This window comes from Pan troglodytes, chromosome 6 (genome assembly GCF_028858775.2).
Source record: "Pan troglodytes isolate AG18354 chromosome 6, NHGRI_mPanTro3-v2.0_pri, whole genome shotgun sequence".
NCBI lineage: Eukaryota > Metazoa > Chordata > Mammalia > Primates > Hominidae > Pan > Pan troglodytes.
Window position 1 is genome coordinate 151,788,800 of NC_072404.2, and position 27,568 is coordinate 151,816,367.

Genomic DNA, 27,568 nt, shown 5'->3' on the forward strand with positions numbered 1-27,568 from the left:
TTTGTCACTCCCCATTACCAATAAATATTATTCATCTTCTTAATTTTTACCAATTTGTTAGATAGACAATATGTCATTACTTTAGATTTATTTGACTAGTACTGAAATTTTACATATGTTCAAGTGTGCATTGGCCATTTAAATATATAGATGTTTAACTAAAACTCTTATGTTTTTCTTTATATAAAAGGCAAAAGAAAGAGATTGGACTTTTTGGCCTTCTGTGTTAGGCTTTCAGTATTTAATTTCCTTTGGTAGGTAATTTCATCTTCTAGAGTTTTAAATGCATAGGAGATAATCTGTAGGTTAAAGTAAAACTGTTGTATCTATTGTCTTTATGACTTCCAACCCATTGTAAGGATATTTAGAAGCCAAATTTCTCTCTATATATAAATGCGTAATGAATCTCTCTTCTCACTTTCTGATTGTGTCTCTTAAAGCTGCATTTAGATTTATACTTTAATCAGACCAAGTCAACATTTAATTTTCACTTGCTTTAACTACTGTGTTCAATGAAGCAGAGAATTCATCCATCTTAACAAATATAGAGAAACACAAATACAGCAAATAAAAGAACCTCAGGCATGTTTGTATACTGACTTTCTCAGAACAAATATCACCTTGGAGTTTCTCATGTGCCTAGGTCATTTTATGAGCCAGTTGGGCGCATAGGATCAACTCAAAAGATTGGCCTTCACTGAGATCATTTCCCTTTGTTATTCCCTTCCAGTTATTGTTCAGTGTTGATTTTCTACTGTCCATTTCTTTAGTAGGCTGTCACTGACGTCCACCTCTTAATTTTCTCTTACACATACAAAACTAATTAGATTCTTTCTTTTCTCCCGCAACACTCTCCCCACTTTACCTTTCTTTCGTCTTCAAAGAACTGTCTTATTCTCTTAATCTCATGGGCAAACTCTAAGAATATCTTCCCTTAATTACCTCCCTTTATTAACAGTGTGAACAAAGAAGGAAAGCATTCTGCTCTAAAATGTATTTTAAAGTATCACCTTCTAGCTTTCGGCTCAGTATAGTCAGGCATTAAACCTCCTGTCCTAATATCAAGGCTTTTATTTTTCCTTTTTTTTCTGAGACAGTCTTGCTCTGTCTCCCAGGCTGGAGTGCAGTGGCATGATTTCAGCTCACTGTAAACTCCACCTCCCAGGTTCAAGCAATTCTCCCACCTCAGCCTCCTGAGTAGCTGAAATTACAGGTGCATACCACCATGCCTGGCCAATTTTTGTATTTTTTAGTAGGGACGGGGTTTCACTATGTTGGCCAGGCTGGTCTGGAAACTCCTTACCTCAAGTGATCTGCCTGCCTTGGCCTCCCAATGTGTTGGGATTACAGGCATGAGCCACTGTGCCCAGCCACAAGGCTATTCTTATGTTCCCAGGCTAATTTGGGTGCTCTTCCTTAACAGCACTGCATTTTAGCCAGATTGGGTTCTTACATGCTAGGCACATTTGACATTTTTTGCCCTAATTTTCAATCATTGTGTTATTATATATGCTGTTTCTTTCCCCAACCTACCAACCCCATCCCTGTCCTGTTTCTTTGCCTTTCCAAATATTTCCCACTATTAAGACTGAGTCAAATTCCACCTTTACAATTCTATAGTTAGTGACATCTATTCCCACTTCTCATCAGGATTCCCATATGACATCTCTGTAATTCGATCATGCATTCTTTGCTCAGTTTCAGTGAAAGGCTACCTTGTACATCCAGAGATCATTCATACCCTTATGAACTGATTGATGTATTCAATTTTTTCATTTCTACCTCTTTGTGATTTATATACATTAACCCCAATCTTTAACACAGAGTACTCTCTGTTTCTCTTGTATGTTGCAGTGCTTTCAAAATTTGGAAACTACTATGACTTTCTTCACTTTGGTATTCTAATCTCTGACATGTTTTTGAGAATCTTTCAACAGATCTGTCTCCTTTTCAGGTATTCTCCTTATAATCTGCCATTAATAATTGAACAAAATATTTCACATGTGGTCTGACTAGTGCAGAACAAGGTGAGGCTATTCTTTACAATGTTCTGGATGTCTACTTCTCTTCACGTAGTCTCATGTTGAATGGGATTTTTAGTAATCATTTGACAATTGGCTCATTTACCTTGCAATAAGTTGTGTATATATATATCACTGCAAAAGTTCTCTGATACCGCATTTCAGTCAATAGATCCTCTACTCCTGACCCCAGCAAACCACTGATCTTTATGTCACTGTAGATTAGTTTGCATCTTCTAGAATTTTATATAGATGGAATCATATATACACATATAGTCTATTAAAAAGAATTTTTCTCCTTCTGGAAATAGGTGTTTTTTTAAAAAGAAAACCAGATTTTTCCACAACAATATCTGCCCAATTGAATTTTTAAACCTAAATTCAAGAGATTTGTCCTTTAAAATTTTATCTGGTTGGCTTCAGTTCAGTGTTCTTATATGTCAAAATGATTTTGAATCCAGAATCTGTCATCCAAAGTATTAGCTAGCTATCATTTTTAGCTATACGCTTTCTGTAGGTTTGATGAACACATGTTAAAACATTATCACTGAACACAGAATCATAAAATATTAGACCAGAAAGAACCAAAATCATGGATAAAATTGTTGATCAGAACAACCACAGATAAAAACCTGCATGGTCAATGACTTGTCAGGTTGATTCACAGCTAAGGGCCTGGCTTCCTCTTTTCCTTCCAACCTTCCAAAATACTATGACAATTTTTGTTTTTTATATTTTGTAGCTTTTGAAAAATTTTGTTTATTTAAAAATTACTGTGATGCCATTTTCACACATAACAAAATCTAAACAAGTCCAAAAATGCATTTGGTTAGGATTTCTCTTAACTTTTTGAACTTGTAATAGTTTCCCTGATTTTGTTTTGTTCACTCTTTTTAAACTTTTATTTTAAAATCCGGGGGTACACATGCAGGTCAGTTACAAAGGTATGTTGTGTGATGCTGAGGTTCAGGTGGTAAGCATAGGACCCAACGGGTCATTTTTCAGAATGACTTTTTTTTTTTTTTTTTTTTTGAGACAAAGTCTCGGTCTGTCACCCAGGCTGGAGTGCAGTGGTGCGATCTTGGCTCACTGCAAACTCCGCCTCCCCGGCTCAAGCAATTCTCCTACCTCAGCCTCCCGAGAAGCTGGGATTACAGGCACACACCACCATGCCTGGGTAATTTTTTTTTTTTTTGTATTTTTAATAAAGACGGGGTTTCACCATGTTGGCCAGGATGGTTTTGAACTCCTGACCTCGGAAGATCTGCCCACCTCAGCCTCCGAAAGTGCTGGGATTACAGGCGTGAGCCACCACGCCTGGCCCAGTATGACAATTTTTATATCTAGTACTAACTCTGACATATTTTCTAAGACTAAAAAAGCTTGTTGTCTTCTAATTCCTTCACCATGTTTTTCATTCTTCTCAGGTACCCTGTCTGTGTATGTGTTTAAATTTTTTTTTTTCCTGAGGTAAAATTCACATTCACTGTAATTCAAATTATTTAAAATGTAATCCATTTAAAATATAACATTGGATGATTTTGAACAAATGTAAACATTTATGTAACTGCTTCTCCAATCAAGATTCATAATATTTTCATCACTCCAAAAGTTTTCAGTCAATACCCCTTTCCCCAGTCCTAGGCAACCACTGATCTACTTTATGTCTGGACAGATTAGTTTGCACTTTCTAGAGTTTCATAGAAATGGAATCATGCAGTATCTACTGTTTTGTATCTGGCTTCCAGAATGTTTTGAGATATATCCATGATTTTGCTTATACCAGTAGTTCATTCCATTTCATTAATTAGTCATGTTCCATTGTTTGAATCAGTTTATTCATTGACTTTCTCATGGCCATTTGGGTTGTTCCCCATTCTAAATAATGTTGCTATGAACATTTCTGAAGTTGTACAATTCAAGGTGTACAATTCTTTCTATGGATGTATGTTTTCATTTCTCTTAAGTGCATACCTATGAGTGGAATTACTGAGTCCCTGTGTCTAATTCCACAATAAACTTGAGAGTATTTTTCAAAGTCTAAAGCTAACGACTGCATCATTTTATATTCCTATCAGCAGTGTATAAGAAATCTAGTTGCTCCACATCCTTACCAACATTCAATTTTTTCTTTTAACCATCCTGTGGATACACTGTAGTAACTTATTTTGGTTTATATTGGCATTTCCCCAATGACTAATAGTGGTGAGCATCTCTTGATGTTATTTTGTCATCCATAGATCTTCCTTGGTAAAGTGTCGTTCAAATCTCTTTTCAGGCCTTCATTCACTCTCTTTCTCCTTTTCTGTCTTTCACCAAATTTCTATTCTCCTCATCCTTCTCTCAAGCCCTATTTTATTTGATTGGAATGATTTCTCCTTGTAGTTCACCCAAGGTGTCCACCTTCTAATTTGCAAGCATCTCAGCATGTATCTGCTCAAAAACGTCTTCTCAGAGTGTGAAAACAGTCCCATTTGTTTTCCCAAACAATAATTCCAAGCCAGGGATGCTACTGGGTGAATATAATAACTATTGAGTAAACAGAAATGCTGCATGAAAATGTGTGAAGAATGGTTCTTTACTAAACTATCTTCATGGCATAATCTCTCTTATATAACAAAAAAACCCAATTTTTAAGAGACAATTGGAAATTTCTGCCCCATAAATATTGATGCTTTTAATCAAACGAAGTTAATAAAGTTGAATTAAGAAAAAGATCTCTCCTGTGGTTTGCTAGGCTTATGTTTTAAACTTGTTAATAAAATGCAATGTTCTCTGTAGAAAATTTTCAGCATTTCTTCATGAATTCTTCTTTTAGTTTCTAAAGGCTGTAACTCATCTTGACAGTAAGCCGTATTCAACATTTTATTTGATCAGATTAGAAAGTTTCAATTTCTTAGGGATTTGTTTTGCCAACTATTTCAACAACTTGGAACAACTTGCCAAATATTTTTCTTGGGATCTGCAATATTAGAGCAGAGAAGAAAGAGAGGGAGAGTAAATAGTGAGGAAAATCGTTGACCAGATAAAAGTTATAGCATCACACCCTACATCTAAAAGTGTTAAAACACAGAATAGAAATCTGCCCACTATGTGCAACATGGCCATGACTGCACAATATGGGGGTTTGCAGAAGGTCTGCTTTTCACCCGTTCCCTTCAGTGGCTTTTATCCCCTCATTTGGAGCCCTACTGCTTACCTGTGAATCTTTTTTCTTGATATTTCCCCTTGGATACCTAGGGTTCCTACGAAAGTGAGATTTACATCCAGAGGTATCTTATCTATGATTCTGTCCTAAATGACCACATTTCCAGATGTAAGAGTAAGGAGACAAATATCAGGCCCTCTTTTAGTAGGCTTCAAATTCATTAAAATATATAATAAGCTCAGCTTCTCAGGGAATTTATTTCCATTGATATTTTAAATATAAGCCAATTACTCTCTTTTTGATTCTTTTCATCATGTCCCATATGTAAAACCCTAAGTTGTCTCAGTGTGTATACTAGTTTGGTTTGACACTTTTGGTATAGATATACAATATTAAAATGGTCTAAAGCTAATATTATTAGTAAATATTTTCTCATATTTAGGGTATGAGAAAGTGAAGGTCATTGTTCAAAAAGCAGATCTGAACCTACTAGTATAATTTCATATCTTCAGATCTTTCATATTTTAATCTAATGATAAGTCAGAGACCTTATCTCTGACTGCCCTGGCTTCATCTTTAAATATGTCAAAGTACCTAGTGCCAAAAGGAACTGTGAGTTCCAGCAAACTGTAATGCTTGTAACAACTCCTTACCCCTAGGCAGATCACTGAAGCATCACTCCTGAATGTTCCTCTGTACCCTCAATATGCATTTGCACTACCAGTGATCTCAAGAATTCTAGAAAATGAAAACTGGATTACCATCACCAATGTCTAGGAACTCTGGTTTGTACAGTGCTAAGTAAATGAGCTAACTGTTTTTAGTTTTCATTTTTCTTGATTTTTCTTGAACTTGATTCAATGATTGCCTAAGTTGATTCCCTCTCTGGGATTGGGCCTGACCTAACTTTTGGTTTATGAGAGCTTGGTTACATCTCTGGCTCTAAAAATATAGGAGGTTAAACTTTTTCTAGCAGGGGCTCCTAACATAGAATTTAAGAGGGTTCAGTGGCCAGGTGCGGTGGTTCACGCCTGTAATCCTAGCAATTTGGGAGGCTGAGGTGGGCGGATCACCTGAAGTCAGGAGTTTGAGACCAGCCTGGCCAACGTGACGAAACCCTGTCTCTACTAAAAATACAAAAATTAGCTGGGCATATTGGTGGGTGCTTGTAATTGCAGTTCTTAGGAGGCTCAGGCAGGGAGAATTGCTTGAACCCGGGAGGCAGAGGTTGCAGTGAGCCAAGATTGTGCCACTGCACTCCAGTCTGGGTGACAGAGCGAGACTCTGTCTCAAAAAACCCAAAAGCCAAAAAACAAAACAGACAAGCAACAACAACAACAACAAAAACAGAGGGTTTGGTAAACCACCTCCAATTATATATAAAATATAATGTAAATATCCTTTGTAATCCTTTTCTTCTTTTAAAATTATTATAATTTTAGACTTGTAAACTATCTCATACATAAAAATGAATATATTACATATACAGAAGGTACACAATTACTTTTCAGAGCCTTTGTTTGCATACTACTCAACGTGAGAAATCACAACTAGCCTTCAAAGCTCTGTGCATCCTCTTTGTGACTGAGTACTTCTGCAGCAGGTCACCACTATCCTGAGTTGTGGAGTTCTTTCACGTTCATGCACAAAGGTCATGTACCTTCCTTTTAATTTTTGTGGCTATATTGCAACACACATTCACATATTATTTATTTATCTGTGCTCCTGGTAAAGAACATTTAGGATGTTTTTATTTTTTATAATTATAGACAATACTGGTATAAACATTATCTTATGTATTTCCTGGTACACATATGCAACAATTACTGTAGACCATAACATCAGAATTATAATTGTTAAATTTACACATTTTCAACTCCCCACATAATCATTTTTAATCAACCATATGAAACATTTAAAATGCCATCTCAAATTTAAATTTTTATTCCACCTGGAATTGACTTTTGTGTCACGAAAGATTTGATCCAATTTGTTTTTCCATGGGGATGATCTAGTGTATCAGTATCATTTGTTAAATTATCTCAAATTCCTCTACTGATTTACAATGTCACCTCTGTTGTATGTCAAGTTTCCCGACATATTTTTAGGTTCTCAGTTCTGTTTCTTTTGTTTGCTTTCAATGTCATTCTTGTCAATGTCATACTCTGCTGTAATTTAACTAGAATTACATTGATTTTTAAAATTAATTTGAAAAATTTAACATTACAATACTAAATTTTCCTATCTATGAACATAGTATCTCCTTTTCTTATTTGATATTTTAAAAACATTTATCATTTTCTCCCTAAATGTCATTTTTTTAGATATGTACTACAAATGTTATATTTTGTTATTAGTTTGAATATTTTCTAACTCTGTATTCCTATTGCTATGGTTTGAATGTGTGCATCCCTTCAAAATTCATATGTTGAAACCTAATCATCAAAGTGATGGTATTAGAAAGTGTGACTTCTGGGAGGTGATTAGGTCATGAGGGCTCCATTCTTATGAATGGGATTTATGCCCTTATAAAAGGTTTCAGAGAGCTAGCTGCCTCCTTCCTCTGTTCTGCCATGTGAGAACTCAGCAAGAAGGCACCAGAGAGCAAGCCCTTACTAGACACAAAATCTGCCAAAAACTTGATGGTAGACTTCCTGGCCTCCAGAACTGTGAGCAATAAAGTCCTGTTATTTGTAAATTACCCAGTCTAAGGTATTCTGTTATAGCAGTACTAATGGACTAGGATAATCATGACAGAAATGCAATCACTATTTGTACATTGAATTTTTGTCTTGTAACTCCGCTAAACTCTACTGCTAATTCCAATAACTTGGGCACAGATTCTGTTTGCTTTCTAAGTGGACTTCTGAGACCATTAGTTGCTTTTGCTTCTTTGTTTTTCAATCCTGACCATTCTGGCTGTGGCCTTAGGTACAGTGTTGAAAAGGGGCTGTAACAGCTGGAGTCCTTACTTCTTCCTGATTTAGAGAAAGTTTGTTGACTGCTGTAAAGCTGTGGTAGATTACCTGCAAAAGGGAAAATAAATTTCTTCCTATTATTAGTTTACCAAGAGGTATCTTTTGGGTATAAATAGGTGGGAAATTATATTTAATTATATTATAATTTAATTATAAGTAGGTAAGTAAGTGTAAAATACTGTTGAACCCTCTTTCTGCATCTTTTCTTTTCTTTTATTTTTTTTTTTTGAGACAGAGTCTCACTCTTTTGCCCAGGCTGGAGTGCAGCGGCATGATCTTGGCTCACTGCAACCTCTGTCTCCTGGGTTCAAGTGATTTACCTGCCTCAGCCTCATAAGTAGCTGGGATTGCAGGCACCTGCCACCATGTCCGGCTAATTTTTTTGTATTTTTAGTAGAGGGGAGGTTTTGCCATGTTGGTCAGGCTTGTCTCAAACTCAATGATCCACCCACCTTGGCTTCCCAAAGTGCTAGGATTACAGGTGTGAGCCACTGCACCTGGCCACTTTCTGCATCTTCTCAATGAATCATCTTGTCATCTTTATTTTATTTTTGTATATATTTAAGGTATATCACATGGTGTTTTGATATACATATACATAATGAAATTATTACACTACCGTGAAGCAAATTAACCTATTCATTGCCTTGCATAATTACCCTTTTTGTGTGTGTGGTAAGAGCACATAAAGTCTATTCTCTTAGCAAACTTTCAGTATACAGTGTTATTAAATATTCTCTTTATGCTGTACCACTTTGTCATCTTTAACTTGCTAAAGTGGTGATTTAAATTAATCTGTTTTTCTCACATTAACATTTCATTCCTGAAATTAATGCACAGTTGGTCACACGCGTGTGCACATACACACATACACACACACACACACACACACACACTTCTGTATCTATGTTCATAAGTAAATATCCTGTTTTCCATATTTAATTTTGGGAAAAATTTTATACCTCCTTCCTAAAATTCCTTTGAGTGCATCCCCTCTACTTCTGTTTTCTGGAAAGATTTATATACAATTAGAATTGTTTCTTGGTAATTCAATAAAATTCTCTGGACCTGATCTTTTATTTGTGAACACATTAATTCCTGATTCATATCTTTGATGTTTATGGACCATTTTGATTTGCAGTTTCTCTTCAGCTTTGTTAAGTTATATTTTTTTCTAGGAATTTTCCCATTTTATCTAACATTTAAAAATTTTTGGCAAAAGTACTTGCTTATTTCATACACATACACACACGTACACACTCACACACATACATCTATAATCTCTGCTGTGTGTATCTCTAGTTAATTTGTTGTTAATTTCTAGTATTGTTTATTTGTGCCTTTTATTATTTTTTTCACCCAGTTCATCTTGCCAGAGATAATTTGTTTCAAAGAACAAACTTTTCACTTTATCAAGCCTTTCTGTTGTCCTGTGTGTTTTTATCTATCTCATTAATTCCTGTTCTTTAAAAAAAAATCCCTTATCTCCCCTGATTTGGGATTATTCTGTTACTTTGACTTTTTAAATTGGATGCATACCTCATCATTTTTTAGTTTTTTAAGTTTTCAAATGTAAGCTTGAAAACTAAATTTTTATTTTACACTTGATCTTAGCCAAAAGTCCGAGAAGACAACTTTAACTATGTTAATGAATTTTTAGTATACGGTATTTTTATTTTTATTCCCTTTTAAGTACTTTCTAGTTTTCATTATAATTTCTTCCTTGAAGTGTTTTTTTTTTTAGGTGTAATTTAGGAAACCTAGGGTTTTTTTTTTTGTTATATTATAAGTGGTTGCATTGTGCTTAGAAAACATGGCCTATTTTTTCTTTTTCAGTTCTGTTGCTGTGGGTATGCGTATCATTTGTTTCATGGCTTAGTATATGGGAAATTTCCATAAATTTCCCTTTATGCAGAAGCGAGCCAGACTGCCTCTCTAGATTCCTCCTCTCTGGGCAGGTCATCTCTGAAAGAAAGGCAGCAGCCTCAGTCAGGGGCTTATAGATAAAACTCCCATCTCCCTGGGACAGAGCACCTGAGGGAAGGGGTGGCTGTGGGCACAGCTTCAGCAGACTTAAATGTTCCTGCTTGCTGGCTCTGAAGAGAACAACAGATCTCTCAGCACAGCACTCGATCTCTGCTAAGGGACAGACTGCCTCCTCAAGTGGGTCCCAGACCCCAGTGCCTCCTGACTGGGAGACACCTTGAGCAAGGGTCAACAGACACCTCATACGGGAGAGCTCCAGTGGGCATCTGGCAGGTGCCCCTCTGAGATGAAGCTTCCAGAGGAGGGAGCAGGCAGCAATCTTTGCTGTTCTGCAGCCTCTGCTGGTGATACCTAGGCAAACAGGGTCTGAAGTGGACCTCCCACAAACTCCAGCAGACCTGCAGACCTGACTGTTAGAAGGAAAACTAACAAACAGGATGGAATAGCATCAACATCAACCAAAAGGAAGTCCACACAAAAACCCCAGCTGAAGGTCACCAACATTAAAGATCAAAGGTAGATTTATCTCAGGAAGATGAGGAAAAACCAGAACAATAAGACTGAAAATTCCAAAAATCAGAATATCTCTTCTCCTACAAAAGATCACAACTCCTCGCCAACAAGGGAACAAAACTGGACAGAGAATGAGTTTGACGAATTGACAGAAGTAGGCTTCAGAAGGTGGGTAATAACAAACTTCTCTGAGCTAGAGGGGCATGTTCTAACCCAATGCGAGGAAGCTAAGAACCTTGATAAAAGGTTACAGTAACTGCTAACTAGAATAAGCAGTTTAGAGAAGAATATAAATGACTTGATGGGGCTGAAAAACACAGCACAAGAAATTCATGAAGCATATACAAGTATCAATAGCTGAATTGATCAAGTGCTTCCACTTGATATCAGAAATTGAAGATCAACTTAATGAAATAAAGCGTGAAGACAAGATTAGAGAAGAAAGAATGAAAAGGAACAAACAAAGCCTCCAAGAAATATGGGAATATGTGAAAAGACCAAACCTACATTTGATTGGTGTATCTGAAGGTGATGGGCAGAATGGAACCAACTTGGAAAACAATGTCCCCAACCTAGCAAGACAGGCCAACATTCAAATTTAGGAAATGCAGGAAATACCCCTTCATGCTAAAAACACTAAATAAACTAGGTATTGATGGAGTGTATCTCAAAATAATAAGAGCTATTTATGACAAACCCACAGCCAATATCATACTGAATGGGCAAAAGCTGGAAGCATTCCCTTTGAAAACTGGCACAAGACAAGGATCCCTTCTCTCACCACTCCTATTCAAAATAGTATTGGATGTTCTGGCCATGGCATTTAGGCAAGAGAAAGACATAAAGGGTATTCAAATAGTAAGAGAGGAAGTCAAATTGTCTGTTTGCAGATGACATGATTGTATATTTAGGAAACCCCATCGTCTCATTCCAAAATCTCCTTAAGCTGATAACTAACTTCAGCAAAGTCTCAGGATACAAAATCATTGTGCAAAAATCACAAGCATTCCTGTACACCAATAATAGACAGAGAGCAAAATCATGAGTGTACTCCCATTCTCAATTGCTACAAAGAGAACAAAATACCTAAGAATACAACTTACAAGGGCTGGGAAGGACCTCTTCAAGAAGAACTATAAACCACTGCTCAAGAAAATAAGAGAGGACACAAACAAATGGAAAAACATTCCATGCTCATGGATAGGAAGAATCAATATTGGGAAAACGGCCTTACTACCCAAAGTAATTTATAGATTCAATGCTATCCCCATCAAGCTACCATTGACTTTCTTCACCAAATTAGAAAAATACTACTTTAAACTTCATATGGCACCAAAAAAGAGCACGTGTAGCCAAGACAATACTAAGCAAAAAGAACAAAGCTGGAGGCATCACGCTACCTGTCTTCAAACTATACTACAGGCTACAGTAACCAAAACAGCATGGTACTGGAACCCAAACAGATATATAGACCAATGGAACAGAACAGAGGCCTCAGAAATAATGCCACACATCTACAACCATCTGATCTTTGACAAACCTGGCAAAAACAAGCAATGGGGAAAGGATTCCCTATTTAATACATGGTGTTGGGAAAACTGGCTAGCCATATGCAGAAAACTAAAACTGAACCCCTTTCTTACACCTTATACATAAATTAACTCAAGATGGATTAAAGACTTAAACATAAGATCTAAAACCATAAAAACCCTAGAAGAAAACCTAGGAAATACCATTCAGGACATAGGCATGGGCAAAGACTTCATGACTAAAACACCAAAAGCAATGGCAACAAAAGCCAAAATTGACAGATGGGATCTAATTAAACTAAAGAGCTTCTGCACAGCAAAAAAAAACTATCATCAGAGTGAACAGGCAACCTACAGAATGGGAGAAAATTTTTGCAATCTACTCATCTGACAAAGGGCTAATATCCAGAATCTACAAGGAACTTAAACAAATTTACAAGAAAAAAACAACCCCATCAAAAAGTGGGCAGAGGATATGAACAGACATTTTTCAAAAGAAGACATTTATGTGGCCAAAAAACATATGAAAAAAAGCTCATCATCACTGGTCATTAGAGAAATGGAAATTGAAACCGTAATGAGATGCCATCTCATGCCACTTAGAATGGTGATCATTAAAAAGTCAGGAAACAACAGATGCTGGAGAGGATGTGGAGAAATAGGAATGCTTTTACACTGTTGGTTGGAGTGCAAATTAGTTCAACTGTTGTGGAAGACAATGTGGCAATTCCTCAAGGATCTAGAACTAGAAATATCATTTGACCCAACAATCCCATTATTGGTTATACACCGAAAAGATTATAAACCATTCTACTATAAAGTCCCATGCACATGTATGTTTATTGCAGCAGTATTCACAATAGCAAAGACTTGAAACCAACCCAAATGCCTATCAATGATAGACTGGATAAAGAAAATGTGGCACATATACACCATGGAACACTAGGCAGCCATAAAAAAGGATGAGTTCATTTCCTTTGCAGGGACATGGATGAAGCTGGAAACCATCATTCTCAGCAAACTAACACAGGAACAGAAAATGAAACACTGCATGTTCTCACTCATAAGTGGTAGTTGAACAATGAGTACACATGGACACATGGAGGGGAATGTCATATACTGGGGCCTGTCAGAGGTTGGAGGGCTAGAGAAGGGATAGCATTAGGAGAAATACCTAATGTAGATGACGGCTTGATGGGTGCAGCAAACCACCATGGCACATGTATTCCTATGTAACAAACCTGCATGTTCTGCCCCTGTATCCCAGAACTTAAAGTATATAAAAAAATTCCCTTTATGCAGAAGAATATATTTTTTAATGTTGTGTACATGATTCTGTAGAAGTCCGTTGACCATGCTTGTTAATTTTGTGGTTCAGATCTTTTCTGTCTCAGCTGATCTCTTTTTTATTTGATTGATGTACTAATTAGTGAGATTCATTGTGGTGGTGAATTTATCAATTTTGCTACATACTTCTTTCAACTTTCTCATTATGGATCTTGAAGCAATATTATTTTGTGCCAAAAGATTTTAATAGATCATTTTAGTAAATTGCATTCTTCATTAATGCCTTTTGCCCTAGTTTTAATTTATCTAGAAGCAACAATAGCTTCACTTTGGTTAGTATTCACCTCTTATATAATTTCTCAGTCTTTAGTTTTTAGCTTTTTCTGTTTTTATAATGTATATGTGTCTTTTTTTAAGCAACATAGAGACAGAAATTTAAGTTTTTGGAATATGTTTTTCTTTTAATTTGTAAGCTTAATTCATTTGAATTATTTAGGCTCCTTAATTTTATCTTATCTTCTTTGGACTCTATTTGTACTACATTTTCTGTTTCATTTTTCCTCTTTATTGTTTGAGATTAAATAGTTGCTTTGATTCCATTTTTCTAGCTATTTGAAAATTATGCATTCTATTTTCATGCTATGTATTTTGTTTTATGCTTTTAGTTACTACTCCTTTTAATATGCACAGTTAATTCTAAAACTAATCAATATCTTTACCCTTCTTTTTATCAAAACAATTAGTTTAGAAGGCTTTAACTTAAATAAGCAATTTCACAAATATCATTCTATTTTTCTCTGCTATTTTAGTATGATTTTGTTTTTATAGTCCTACAAATTTTGTTACTATTATTTTTATACACATTCATATTGACATACTTACTTACATGTTTACACTTATTTTTTGCTTGTCATTGCCCCTTTTACATTAGACCATTTCTCTGGATCATTTTCTCTTTTCTCAAAGTACATTTTTTAGACTTTATTCATGAGAGTCTGTTGGTGGTAAAATTTCTCAGGATTTCTTTTTTACTTGAAAATATTTTTATTTTGCCTTCACTTTGGAAGGACAGTTTTTTCTGGGTGTACAGTTTTAGCTTGACAGTTATTTTTTGCCATCTCTTTGAATACATTATTCACTTTGCTTCTAGTTTCCAGTATTGCTGTTGGGAAGGCAGCTGTCAGGATAAATTTGGTTCTTTTGTAGGTAATCTTCTTTTCTTTCAGCCTTTTTAAAGATCTTCTTTGTTTTTGGTGTCTACAATTCTATTATAACGTACCTAGCAAGGACTTCTTTTAATTTAACTACAAGTATTTGTGTACTAACTCCTATAATTTCTATCTTTCATCAGTTTTAAATATTTTCAGGCACAAACTCTTCAAATACTGTTTTTCCCCCTATTCTTATCTCCTTCTTTAACTCCCATCACCAATGTCACTTTTTAACCTATTTTTTGTCCTTTCTTTCTTCTTTTCCATTTTTTTTGGCTCTTTGCTGCATTCTGGATAATTTTACAGATTTATATCTCAATTTACCAGTCTGTCTTCAAAAATGTTTACTTAAGTCATAGCAATTTTTAATTTTAATTGGTTTGTGTCTTATTTCTATAAGTTCTATTTTATTCTTTATCAAAATAGCCATGTTAAAAAATGTAAAAAAGACATATGCACAACTCTTTTCTCTGAACCATTATTGTACTGGTGAAAGAATGGAAACAGACCAAGTGCCATCAGTAAAGGAAAGTTTCCTAGTGTGGGAAGCCCATGATGACGTATTGTGCAGCTTTATAAAAGAATGATGCATATTTCTATATATTGTTATCAAGTAATATTCAGACAATAGTAAAATTTTTTTTTAAATTATGAAGTTAAGTGAGTATAATGAGGATTATACATTGCTTTATAAAACATAAACACTTTCAAATTTAGTGTCTTAAAAGAATGATTTATTAATTTAATGTGACTGTGGGTTGACTGGGTGGTTTGTCTCCTGTTCTTATCTGTGCAGAGTCCTATGGCTCTTGATATCTAGCATCCTGGCTTCACTCACATGGATGAGCCCCAGCTGGAATGCCTAGAAGACGTGGGACAGCTGGATCTCTCTCCACACGGTTTTTCATTGTTGCCTCAGGTTCCAATAAAAGCAAAAGCTGCAAGGTCTTCTGAGGCAAAGACTTAGAAATACCACAATGTTACTTCTGCTGCATTCTGTTGATAAAAAAAATCCCACAATGCCAGCTTCATTTAAAGCAGTAAAGATATAGATTATTCACCTTCGATGGGAGGAACTGCAAATGATGTAATTAGTGATAATTTTTAATATACTGTAATGTATTGACTTATCTTTAAAAAATGAAAAAATAAACCAAAAACTAAAAGCAAAACAAAACTATAATAGAAAACAATTGCTTCTGGAGGAGGAATGCAATGGGGAAAAGGTTATAGAAACAAAAGCTACATTTTATTTGAATATACCTGTTTTAGGTTTGACCCTGGTAACATTTGATATTTTACATAATTATATCATTATTTAAAATTAAATTTTAAAACACCAATACCCATAACAGAAAAGTTTGATAAAAGAGGTGAAATATAAATATAAATATATTAAGTTTGCATTATAATCACACAGAGATGAATTGTATCAGTTACTCAAACACAGATATTTGACTATACAACCTTTATGAGATATCCTAAGGACAAAAAAAATGCAAAAACATATATTGAACTGTTTTAAAATTATATTTTTTTGCAATTGAATTGTTATTGTGAGACAGGTGTGTACATATTTTAAGGTCAAGCAAGTTAGTAAGCTTGTTGACATTATTGTAAATGGGATTTTTCCATGGGGTAAAGAAGATATAATAGCAAGTAGAAGAAAATAAATGAAAACCCATTAATATGAGTTTGAAGTTAAAGTATCAGTATGAAGTCATGAAGCATTTTCCCAACAAAAAGAAAAAAATAGTTTCCTAGTTCTAATCACTTAAAAGTATATAGAAACAACATAAAACTCAATATCAAGAGGAAATGTAACTCAGATGTGCTCTGTAGACATTTCCCCTAAAAGGAGTTGAAGTTCATTGCAAAAAAGTATCTAATTCTGGCTTGGGGGTTGAATATTGTACAAGATGGGCCTGGAATATCAAATTCTCTTACTAAAAAGCGAGGCAGATTTGAAAGAGTATTAAGATGCATCAAAGAGACTCAGAGGAGTCACCCTGAAGAGGTTACCATTGGCCAGAGGTAAAAATTTGAGAATCAATAAGAAAATCAAAGGCAGTAGATTAAATGCCTCAAATATGCTTAAATCTATCTGTTCCTAATAATGTTAATTTAAAAATAATGTTGTCATTGGACACCTTTGAAGAATGTTAGGGATCCATCCATAAGAATGTACTGTTTTGAATTAAAGAGAAGAACTAAGCATTTATCCTGTTTTTCCTTTATGGATTATGTCTAAGGATAACCAAATGTTGATGACAGAAAATCCTTTTTAAGGATACCTTTAGCCAAAGAATGAAGAAAGAATGATAGAATTGAAATGTTACCATTTTTGCAACCCCTAATGAAATAATGAATCTAGCCAGTTGTTATCAATTGTTGCTAACATAAAAAATGAGAGACAAACAGACACGCCTCTTCATAGAAGTATATGATACCACCTATAAAATATTACTGCCAGAAAAAAAAATCAAACTTTGGATCTAATTACCAATTAGATCAGCCTTTAGATCTAACAACCAATTTGCAATATTTACAGGAGATACAGGAGCATGTTGAATGACACCATAAAAAGGCAATCAGTAAAATTTAGTTTATTATAAACTATATAGGATAAATGATCCAGTTGCTGCAATAAATATATTACAGAAGGTGTGTATTGGGGGGTGGGAGATAAAGGAGTAATCTATAGATAAAAACAGACTTAAGGGACATAACAACTTTAATGTATGGATCTTATTTGGATCCTTAAGAAAACAAATTGTAAAGTAACATGAGATATTTGAAGAAAATAGAAATAGTTTTTAAGTGTGGTAATGATATTGTGGTTATACATTGTTAAAGAATGCCTTTAGAGGTAAATACAGAAATATTTGCAGATGAACTAAAATGATGTCTAGAATTTACATAAAAGTAATCCTGTAGGGAGAGTGAAGAAGTGGAAAGAGTGGATATTGATAAGCAAGAGTAGCTATAAGTTGACCACTGCTGAATGTTGTTGATGGGTAAATGAAAATGTATTATATATTTTTTTACTTATATATTTGAAGATTTTGATTTTTAATAAAGTGAAGCTGAGAAGGGGAAAATCATTTTTCTTGATGTCAGGCTTTGAACAGAGATAAAAATAAAACCACTGTAGACCAAAGCAGAAAAATAAAAAGCAAACATAAACTTTTATGCTTTCAGCTCTCTATTACTGGCTTGTATTTTTTTTTTATTTTTATTTTAAGTTCCAGGGTACATGTGCAGGATGTGCAGGTTTGTTGCTTTTGTAAATGTGTGCCATGGTGGTTTGCTACATCTATCAACCCATCATCTAGGTATTAAGCCCAGAATGCATTACCTATTTTTCCTAACGCTCTCCCTCCCCCTACTCTACCCCCCAACAGGTCCCAGGATGTGTTATTTCCTTCCCCGTGTGCATGTGTTCTTATTGTTCAGTTCCCACATAAAAGTGAGAACATATGGTGTTTGGTTTTCTATTTCTGCATTAGTTTGCTGAGGATAATGGATTCTAGATCCATTCATGGCCCTGCAAAGGACATGATCTCATTCCTTTTTATGGCTGCATAGTATTCCATGGTGTACATGTACTTTTGATTGCCTATTTCATTTACTTAAACATGTTCAACCTTTCAAAAATATATTGTTGGTACTTGAAAATTACAATAAATTTGGTGTTTTGGGGTCTGATTCTGCTCTGTTCTTTCTGTAACTCACGCTCTTTAAGAACTTACTTATAGTTTACTAGGTTCTCAAAAACTTGCTTAAACCAGGGAAAAAGTTAAAACAACACCACTTTATAAAAAATGTTGAAAATAAAGTAAGATGACTTTTAAGTCAGAAAAAACTGAGGCTACCACTTACAAGTTTGCCACTTACTTGAATGGCTTACTTCTTTTTTATTCTTTTTTAAATTAAGAATTTTAAGAGCAGTTTTAGGTTGACAGCAAAATTAAGAGGAAGGCTGACAGAGATTTCCCAAATACTCCCTCACCCCACACATCAATAGCCTCTCCAATTATTAACATTTCCCATCAAAGCAGTCTTTTTTTCTACAACAGATGAACCCACACATCATTATCACCCAAAGTCCATTGCTGGCATTAGGTTCACCCTTCATATTATACATTCTATCAGTTTGGATAAACATGTAATGATATGTATCTACCATTACACCATCATAGTATCATACAGAATACTTTGACTGTTCTAAAAGTCCTCTGTGCTCCACCCATTTATCCCTCCCTCTTCCCTGTCTCCTGGCAACCATTTATTTTTTACTGTCTCTGTATTTTTGCCTTTTTCATAATGTCATATAGTTGGATTCACACAGTGTGTAGCCTTTTCAGATTGTCTTCTTTTATTTAGTAATATGCATTTAAGCTTCCTCCATGTCTTGTCATAGTTCAACAGCTTCTTTCTTCCTTTTTTTAAAAAAAATGTTTTTAATTTCAATAGCTTTGGGGGGAACAGTTGGTGTTTGGTTACATGAATAAGTTTTCTAGCGGTGATTTCTGAGATTTTTACGCACCCATCACCTGAGCAGTGTACACTATACACTGTGTAGTCTTTTATCCCTCACCCTTCTCCCACCATTTCCCCTGAGTCCCCAAAGTCTATTGTATCATTCTTATGCCTTTGCATCCTCACATCTTAGCTCCCACTTATGAGTGAGAACATCTGATGTTTGGTTTTCCATTCCTGAGTTACTTCACTTAGAATAATAGTCTCCAATTCCATCCAGGTTGCTGCAAATTCCATTATTTCATTCCTTCTTATAGCTGAGTAGTATTCCATGGTATGTATGTATATATGTGTGTGTGTGTATATATATATATATATCACAATTCCTTTATCTACTCATTGATTGATGGCCATTTGGGCTGGTTCCACATTTTTACAATTGCGAATTGTTCTGCTGTAATACAAACACGCATGTGCAAGTATCTTTTTTGTATAATGACTTCTTTTCCTCTGGGGAGATATCCTGTAGTGGGATTGCTGGAGCAAATGGTAGTTCTACTTTTAGTTCTTTAAGGAATCTCCACACTGTTTACCAAAGTGGCTGTACTAATTTACATTCCCACGAGCAGTTTAAAGGTGTTCCCTTTTTACCACATCCCCACCAATGTTTATTTATTTTTTTTTGATTTTTTGATTATGGCCATTCTTGCAGGAGTAAGGTAATATCACATTGTGAGTTTGATTTGCATTTCCCTGATCATTGGTGATGTTGAGCATTTTTTCATGTTTGTTGGCCATTTGTATATTTTCTTTTGAGAATTGTCTATTCATGTCCATAGCCCACTTTTTGATGGGATTTTTTTTTCTGATTTGTTTGAGTTCCTTGTAGATTCTGGATATTAGTCCTTTGTTGCATGTATAGATTGCAAAGATTTTCTCTCACTCTGTGGTTTGTCTGTTTACTCTGCTGATTGTTTCTTTTTCTTGCAGAAGCTTTTTAGTTTAATTCAGTCCCATATTTTTATCTTTGTTTTTGTTGCATTTGCTTTTGGGTTCCTGGTCATGAAGTCCTTGTCTAAACCAATGTCTAGAAGAGTTTTTCTGAAGTTATCTTATAGAATTTGTATAGTTTCACATCTTAAATTTAAGTATTTGATCCGTCTTGAGTTGATTTCTTATAAGGTGAGAGATGAGCATCCAGTTTCATTCTTCTACATGTGGCTTGACAATTATTCCAGCACCACTTGTTGAATAGGGTGTCCTTTCGCACTTTATGTTTTTGTTTGCTTTGTTGATGATCAGTTGACTGTAACTTTATTTCTGGGTTCTCCATTCTGTTTCATTTGTCTATGTGCCTATCTTTATACTAGTACCATGCTGTTCTGGTGACTATGTCTTTATAGTACAGTTTGAGGTCAGGTAATGTGACGCCTCCAGATTTGTTCTTTTTGCTTGGCTTTGTGGTCCCTTTTTTGGTTCCATATGAATTTTAGGATTGTTTTGTACTAGTTGAGTGAAGAATGATGGTGGTATTTTGATGGGAATTGCATTGAATTTGTAGACTACTTTTGGCAGTTTGTCATTTTCACAGTATTGATTCTACCCATTCGTGAGCATGGGATGTGTTTCCATTTGTTTGTGCAAAGCTACTATGAACACCTTTACACGCATAAACTAGAAAACCTAGAGGAGATAAATTCCTGGAAATACACAACCCTCCTAGATTAAACAGGAAGAAATACAAACTTTGAACAGACCAATAACAAGCAGCAAGACTGAAATGGTAATACAAAAATTGTCAACAAAAAAAAATTCAGAGGTGGGGCATGGTGGCTCATGCTTGTAATCCCAACACTTTGGGAGGCTGAGGCAGGTGGATCACCTGAGGTCAGGAGTTTGAGACCAGCCTGGCCAACATGGTGAGACCCTGTCTCTACTAAAACATACAAAAATTAGCTGGCTGTGGTGGCGCATGCCTATAATCGCAGCTACTCAGGAGGCTGAGGCAGGAGAATTACTTGAACCTGGGAGATGGACATTGCAGTGAGCCGAGATCAAGCCACTGCACTTCAGCCTGGGTGACAGAGTGAGACTCTGTCTCAAAAAGAAAAAACAAAAGTTCAGAACAAGATGGATTCACAGCTGAATTCTATCAGACATTCAAAGAATAATTGGTACCAATCCTATTGATTGGTACCAATCCTACTATTCCACAAGATACAGAAAGAGGCAATTCTCCCTAAATCAATCTATGAAGCCAGTATCACCCAAATACCAAAATCAGGGAAGGACATAACAAGAAAAGAAAAGTACAGACCAATATCCCTGGTGGATATAGATGCAAAAATTCTTAACAAAATATTAGCTAACTGAATCCAACAGCATATCAAAAAGATAATCCATCATGATCAAGTGGGTTTCATACCAGGGGTGCAGGGATGGTTTAACATATGCAACTCAATAAATGTGACACACCACATTAGCAGAACTAAAAATAAAAATCACATGATCATCTCAATAGATGCAGAAAAAGCATTTGACAAAATCCAGCATATGTTTTATGATTAAAACCCTCAGCAAAATCCGCATAGAAGAGACGTATCTTAATGTAATAAAAGCCATCTATGACAAATGCACAGCCAACATAATATTGAACAGGGAAAAGTTGAAAGCATTCCCCATTGAGAACTGGAACAAGACAAGGATATCCACTCTCACCACTTCTTTTCAATATAGGACTGGACATCCTTGCTAGAGCAAGCAGACAAGAGAGAAATAAAGCACATTCAAATTGGTAAATAGGAAGTCAACTGTTGCTGTTTGCTGATGATATGATTGTATGCCTAGAAAGCCCTCAATACTCCTCAAAAAAGCTCCTAGAACTGACAAATGAATTCAGCAAAGTTTTAGAATACAAAATTAAGGTACACAGATCAGTAGCTCTGCTATACACCAACAGTAACCAAACTGAGAATCAAATCATGAGCTCAACCCCTTTTACCATAGCTGCAAAAAACAAATTTAAAAAACTAGGAATAGCCCTAACTGAGAAGTGAAAAGCCTCTACAAGGTAAACTACAAAATACTGCTGACTGCTTATTTCTTTTTAACACTGAATAATATTTCATTTTCCAGATTTACCGCAGTTTATTTATCTACCTACTGAAGGACCTCTTGGTTGCTTCTAAGTTGTGGCAATTATGAATAAAACTGCCATAAAACTCTGTGTGCAGGTTTTTGTATGGGCATAATTTTTCCTTTGGGTAAATACCAAGGACTAAAATTGCTGGATTGTATGATAAAAGTATGGTAAGTTTTGTGAGAAACTGCCACGCTATTTCCCAAAGTGGCTGTACCATTTTGCATTCCCACTAGCAACGATTGAGAGTTCCTGCTGCTCCACATTTTCACCAGCATTTAGTGTTGTCAGTATTCTGAATTTTAGCCATTTTACTAGGGTTAGTGGTATCTCCTTATTATTTTAAATTACTTATTATTTTTTACGTCCAAGTTTTCTCATCTACCAAAATGCAGATGCTAATGCCTAGTTCAGATAATTCTTGTGAAAATTCACGGATGTGGTAATTCATGGAAATAACACAATATCTGATATGCTAAAGCACTCTGGTAGTTTTATGTATAGCTATGATTCCTGAATTGGGAAGTAGGGTAGGTCAATCTCATGTCTACATATAAAACTGCAAAAAAGATTTTTATTTTCACTCACTGATGTAGAAAAATAGCCTGTTGTATTGCAAGAGTAACGTCATCTTCAATCAAACCTGCCAAAAAGACTGATGCTTGACCTCTGCATCCCAAGACATTCCGCAGCCAGGTTAAGAAACAATGCCTGTAGCATAGATAACCCTTCAGAAAGATGCTTATCTCACCTCCCCAGTAGCCACAAGTTTTGCAAGAAAGTCAGAGGCATGCCCAGCTGCACATGTTTTACCCCAAAAGCTTGCTATATAAAGGACACTTTCTGGAAGGCAGGTTCAAGGATCCAGTGTCTCTTGGCCACTGAGAAATGGTTTCTATTCTTAAGTCCCTATTAAATGTTTCTTCCTGAAAAAATAAACTTGTCAGCCTCTTTCTTTCACCTCTCAGCCAAGGCCTTTAGGGGTAGGTTTTGCCTATACCTGCCCACTATGGAATAACCAACCCGACCTCTAGCCCGTGAGCTAGAAAATCAGATATATAAGAATGCTACATTGACACCTGAACTTGGATTGTATGACTGACAACAAATACTCTTTGAACTACATCTAACATTTTGAACCAATAATATTGAATAGCAGAAATGAAATACATTTGTCTTCACCATTAACATTTCTTAAGTGGATTACCTTCTTTGGGTGAAATGGAAATGTAGCATTTGCAAAACTGTTAATGAATTTGTGTTGAGTGGTTAAATCTACACTACAAATGATTTAATTCAGGGCATGGTAGAGTATACTGTTGGTTTCTGAATGATGGTGTTAGTTATGGTCTGAGCATAAGTTAAATCATTTTGTAGTTTATTTGTTTGAAATTAGAGCTTTCCTCTTACCAAATGATCTCTAGGGCAAAATGATTCCATTACGAACTCTTTTGAAACACCAGAATTGTCATCCCTAATGTTGACTTGGCTTCCTGAAGAAGCAGTTCTGGATACATAACTTCATCAGAACAGCACAGAATTTGTGATGCATTCCACTGATTCCAAAGACTATGTTTTAGACTCTACTCTCAAAGGCAGGTCTTTTATTTTTGTTTGATTGAGAGATTTCATCTACAAAGAAGAGAATATAAAGAATGATAGTGTCTTTCCATTTGTCATGCGCAGTAACACTTGCACTGAAGGATTTATAAAACAGAATCTAGCACATAATAAATCTTTTTTTTTCTTGAAGGCTTACAGGATATCTCATTCTTGAGAGTTAATATGGAACTGGAACTACTCTAAGTAAAATAGGAATTCAAGTTCATTATGTGTGTTATTTATTAACATCAAATTAATTCTGGCCACCGACTGTTTTGCCATTTCCTCCTCTAGAAGGCTAAGATTCTATTTAGATTCAACTATTTTTTTTTCCATGTTCTTTTTATTTATGCTGAAACAGACCAGAAAATCAAATAGGCCAGATTTTTTTGTTATTTATTTATTGCACAATTATTCAATATGCAGATTCATAAGATTATAAATTAACCACACTATACGATTCAATTTAGAACCAGAAGAGAATATTTTAACAAAATGCACTGAGTTTCCAGTCGTATTCAGGTACACACATGTGAAAAGCAAATTAAATATGAGGTCAAAGTAAAATGAACACAAGACAATGACATTCCAGGTATATATGCAATATTTTCTTCCTCTCCCTCCACTAATCCTGATAAGCCAGTTAAAATGATGACTGAGTTTTTAGATTTCTACATAATTACAGTTACCATCAAAGCTAGTGATACACATTAATGTTCATTGGATTTGCCTCTATGAGAGACAGCCAAATCAGAAAGATCACATTTAGGGAATTCTAGGCTACTGGTGACTGCACAGTGACTTTTGGAGGTGTCCTCAGGAAGAGTTTCATTTCATCCTCTGGGGTTTTTATAAATTTGAGATGTAAAAAGTGTGTGTGTGTGTGTGTTTGTGTGTTGGGGGCAGGGAACAGTGATCCTTTTTCTATTTCATGTCCCAGAAAGAGGAACTGAATTTAAGTTGTTAAATACCCATCCCCTGCAGTATATGTGATTTTGGATTGCTTTCTTTTTATGGTATTTTCTCACTTTAAAAGCTATCCCCAGTTTGGAAATAGAAAGTGCACCTGTAATGTGTTGAGGGTGGGAGGGAGAACATCATGATTTTTCCCCAGTTCTACATCCGTAAAGGATGATTGAAAATGGACATTTGAGCTCCTGTTAAGAGAGTGAAAAATAGGCAAAATTTGGTAAACAGTTTTGCTGGGGAGCCATGATTTTAAAGGGCTATGTTTTTGCAAGGCTAGGCTTTTGAGACATTTGTTTTCTCCTGGATACTTCAGCCTCTTCCCAGTTAAATGGAACTTGTAAGCCATTTTAGCATCCCTTGTCTTTCCATAATGTTGAGGTTAGACACTACACTAAAGATTTATTCCTGGCTGCTAAGGAGAAACAAGTCTTCAATACTGGGAACTCACTGTGGCTGCTTGCCCACAGAGTTCAGGGAAAGGGAAGCCAGAAGCCAGGCTATAGGGCACACCAGCTATCCCTCTGAGGTTTCCTCACTAACAAGCCCCTTGAATTAGAAAGCACACAAGCCAGTGGAGAATAAACCACATCTGACCATGGAACAATTTGAATGAAGTACTTCATTGATTTGACCTGGTGGCTTATCAAGATACTTTTGCCCAGATTCAGTACGTGAGATTCTCCCCTCAAAATGTTTGCTCAACGTTTAGACTTATTTAAATGTATTTGAGGTTTCTGCTTGGAGACCTAATTTTATGTATTTAAACACATTCAACCTCTGGGTAACTGATAGTAAATAAAAACAAAACATTTAGCCTATCAAATTTTATCACATGTATTTATTGAATCGTTAAAAAGAATTGCAAAAACCCAGACATGCGGACTCTAGTAAACGGTCTTTGTTGGTTCTAGAACATGTATTCTTAGTCCAGCTGCTTGATAAACTGCAATCACCTAAACACACGCTCCTAAATCAAATCTTGGATTTCAGTAAGAGCACTGAACCATCACGGGTTTCTGTTTTTTGGAGAAGCCAAGTCATAATAAGCTTTTAAAGGTATGTCTAGTCAATATTTTTTTTAAACCTCCTTTCACCTTAATATGTGTTTAGCCAACACAACAAGTATAATTGTGGAAATCATTCTATAAATTGCATGCATTCACTCTTTGCTGAACATAGAAGAAAGCCTGAGAATATGAAAAGCAATGCATTTGTTGCCTTGTTCTCAAGAGGCCACCTCTCTTTGAGAAAACCAAATCGTAGGGCACCAAAAATTAAGTAACAAAGAGTGAGATATTGACCATATGTTTCAGGAGGCTTTGGATAGAAACTTCCCTGTCTTCAGTGGTTGCAAATTAGTTGTCCTAGATTTGATCTTCATCAATATTGTGCTTCTCAGCTTCCTGGTTTTGATTCTTGTAAAGCACATGTTGCTTTGAATTATTCTTTCATTATAGCAAAGATAAAGGAGCCTGACAGCAAAATTGTTTACAATAATGAAAATTTGGATTTAGCCAATATGTCCAAAAATATATTACTAATAGAGCATATGGAGCATCTATCCAAAGTAATATTATGTAGCTCTTAAGTTTATTTTGTAGCTTTTGGTTTAATGATGTAATAAAAAGTTAAGATATCAAGTGAAAAAAGCAGGTTATAGAATTTTGGTAAAACTATTATACAAGTAAAATGTTTTTCCTACATATTTTGGATGTTCTTACATCCAAAAATCTTATATCCATGGACTATTTAATGCCACTGTTTTAAAATTTCCCTACAATATATATTTAAGTGGCATATAGCCTGATCTTATTGCCTTGGGGTTTGTCTTGGCCATCAACTTTTGTTGGGCTGAATTTAGGCCTTCTGAGAGGTACATTGCAGCCATTCTCCTATGCCTAATACTCTACTGCCTATCCCATCAAAGGGATCTAAATGACCTTCCCCTTCACGGTCAAAGGAAGTTTCTTTCTTCTCGGGGAAGGGAGGGAAGAGAAGCTCCGGGTATGGCAAACTGAGTCTGTGAGACTATTTCTATTTCCCTGGAAAAGAAAAATTGAAACAATTTTTATTCTTTCTGATATCTTTATAGTGGTGAAAGTAAAGAAGAAAATGTCATTAAGTTTTCCCGCCACATTGTATATGAACATGTTGATTACAATGTGCAAAAATTGAATGTCTGGAAGGGTATGCTCACCAAAATTAGTCTAGAATATCGTTATGCTTTTTGTTTCTTTTCCCTTCTTAAAAATATATTTGTCTTAACTGTTTTTTAAGAGTTTGTTTTATAATAAATACAGATTGCCCTGTAATAACAAAATGAATTTAGGCAATAAAGTCTTGTCTTTTGTATCTTAAAATTATTTTAAAATATTTCATAAGGGACACTTTTAAAAAATAGTTTCTAATCTTTTCAATGACACTGTAATGCAAGTATCTATTTTTCATTTACTCATGTGGAAACCATGTAATAAGGGGCTAAAGACATGTCCCAAGTCATATAAAATAGTAAATGGCAGAATGAGAATTTGGAGCCTCACCTTCTTGACATAAGTATTCTCATTTCTCTTACCAATTAGACTTTAAAGAAAAATACTAATTTGAAAAATTTGTTCTTGGCTGCTTTAAATTTGTAGGATGCAAAGCATCTATTTACTTTCTTGCGGATCCACTGAAAACTGATTTTGCTGCTCTAGATAGGGT

At 35.3% G+C, this 27,568-nt stretch overlaps 1 long non-coding RNA gene across 2 annotated transcripts in view; it reads left to right on the plus strand.

Moving 5' to 3' along the window:
* Positions 1 to 18,440, plus strand: part of LOC107975956 (uncharacterized) — a 345,182-nt gene extending 326,742 nt beyond the window's left edge. For both annotated transcript variants that reach the window (XR_010159010.1, XR_010159011.1), the window contains one exon: positions 15,470 to 18,440. This is a non-coding gene — a long non-coding RNA (uncharacterized LOC107975956). The remainder of the gene's footprint in view (positions 1 to 15,469) is intronic.
* Positions 18,441 to 27,568: the final 9,128 nt, after the last annotated feature.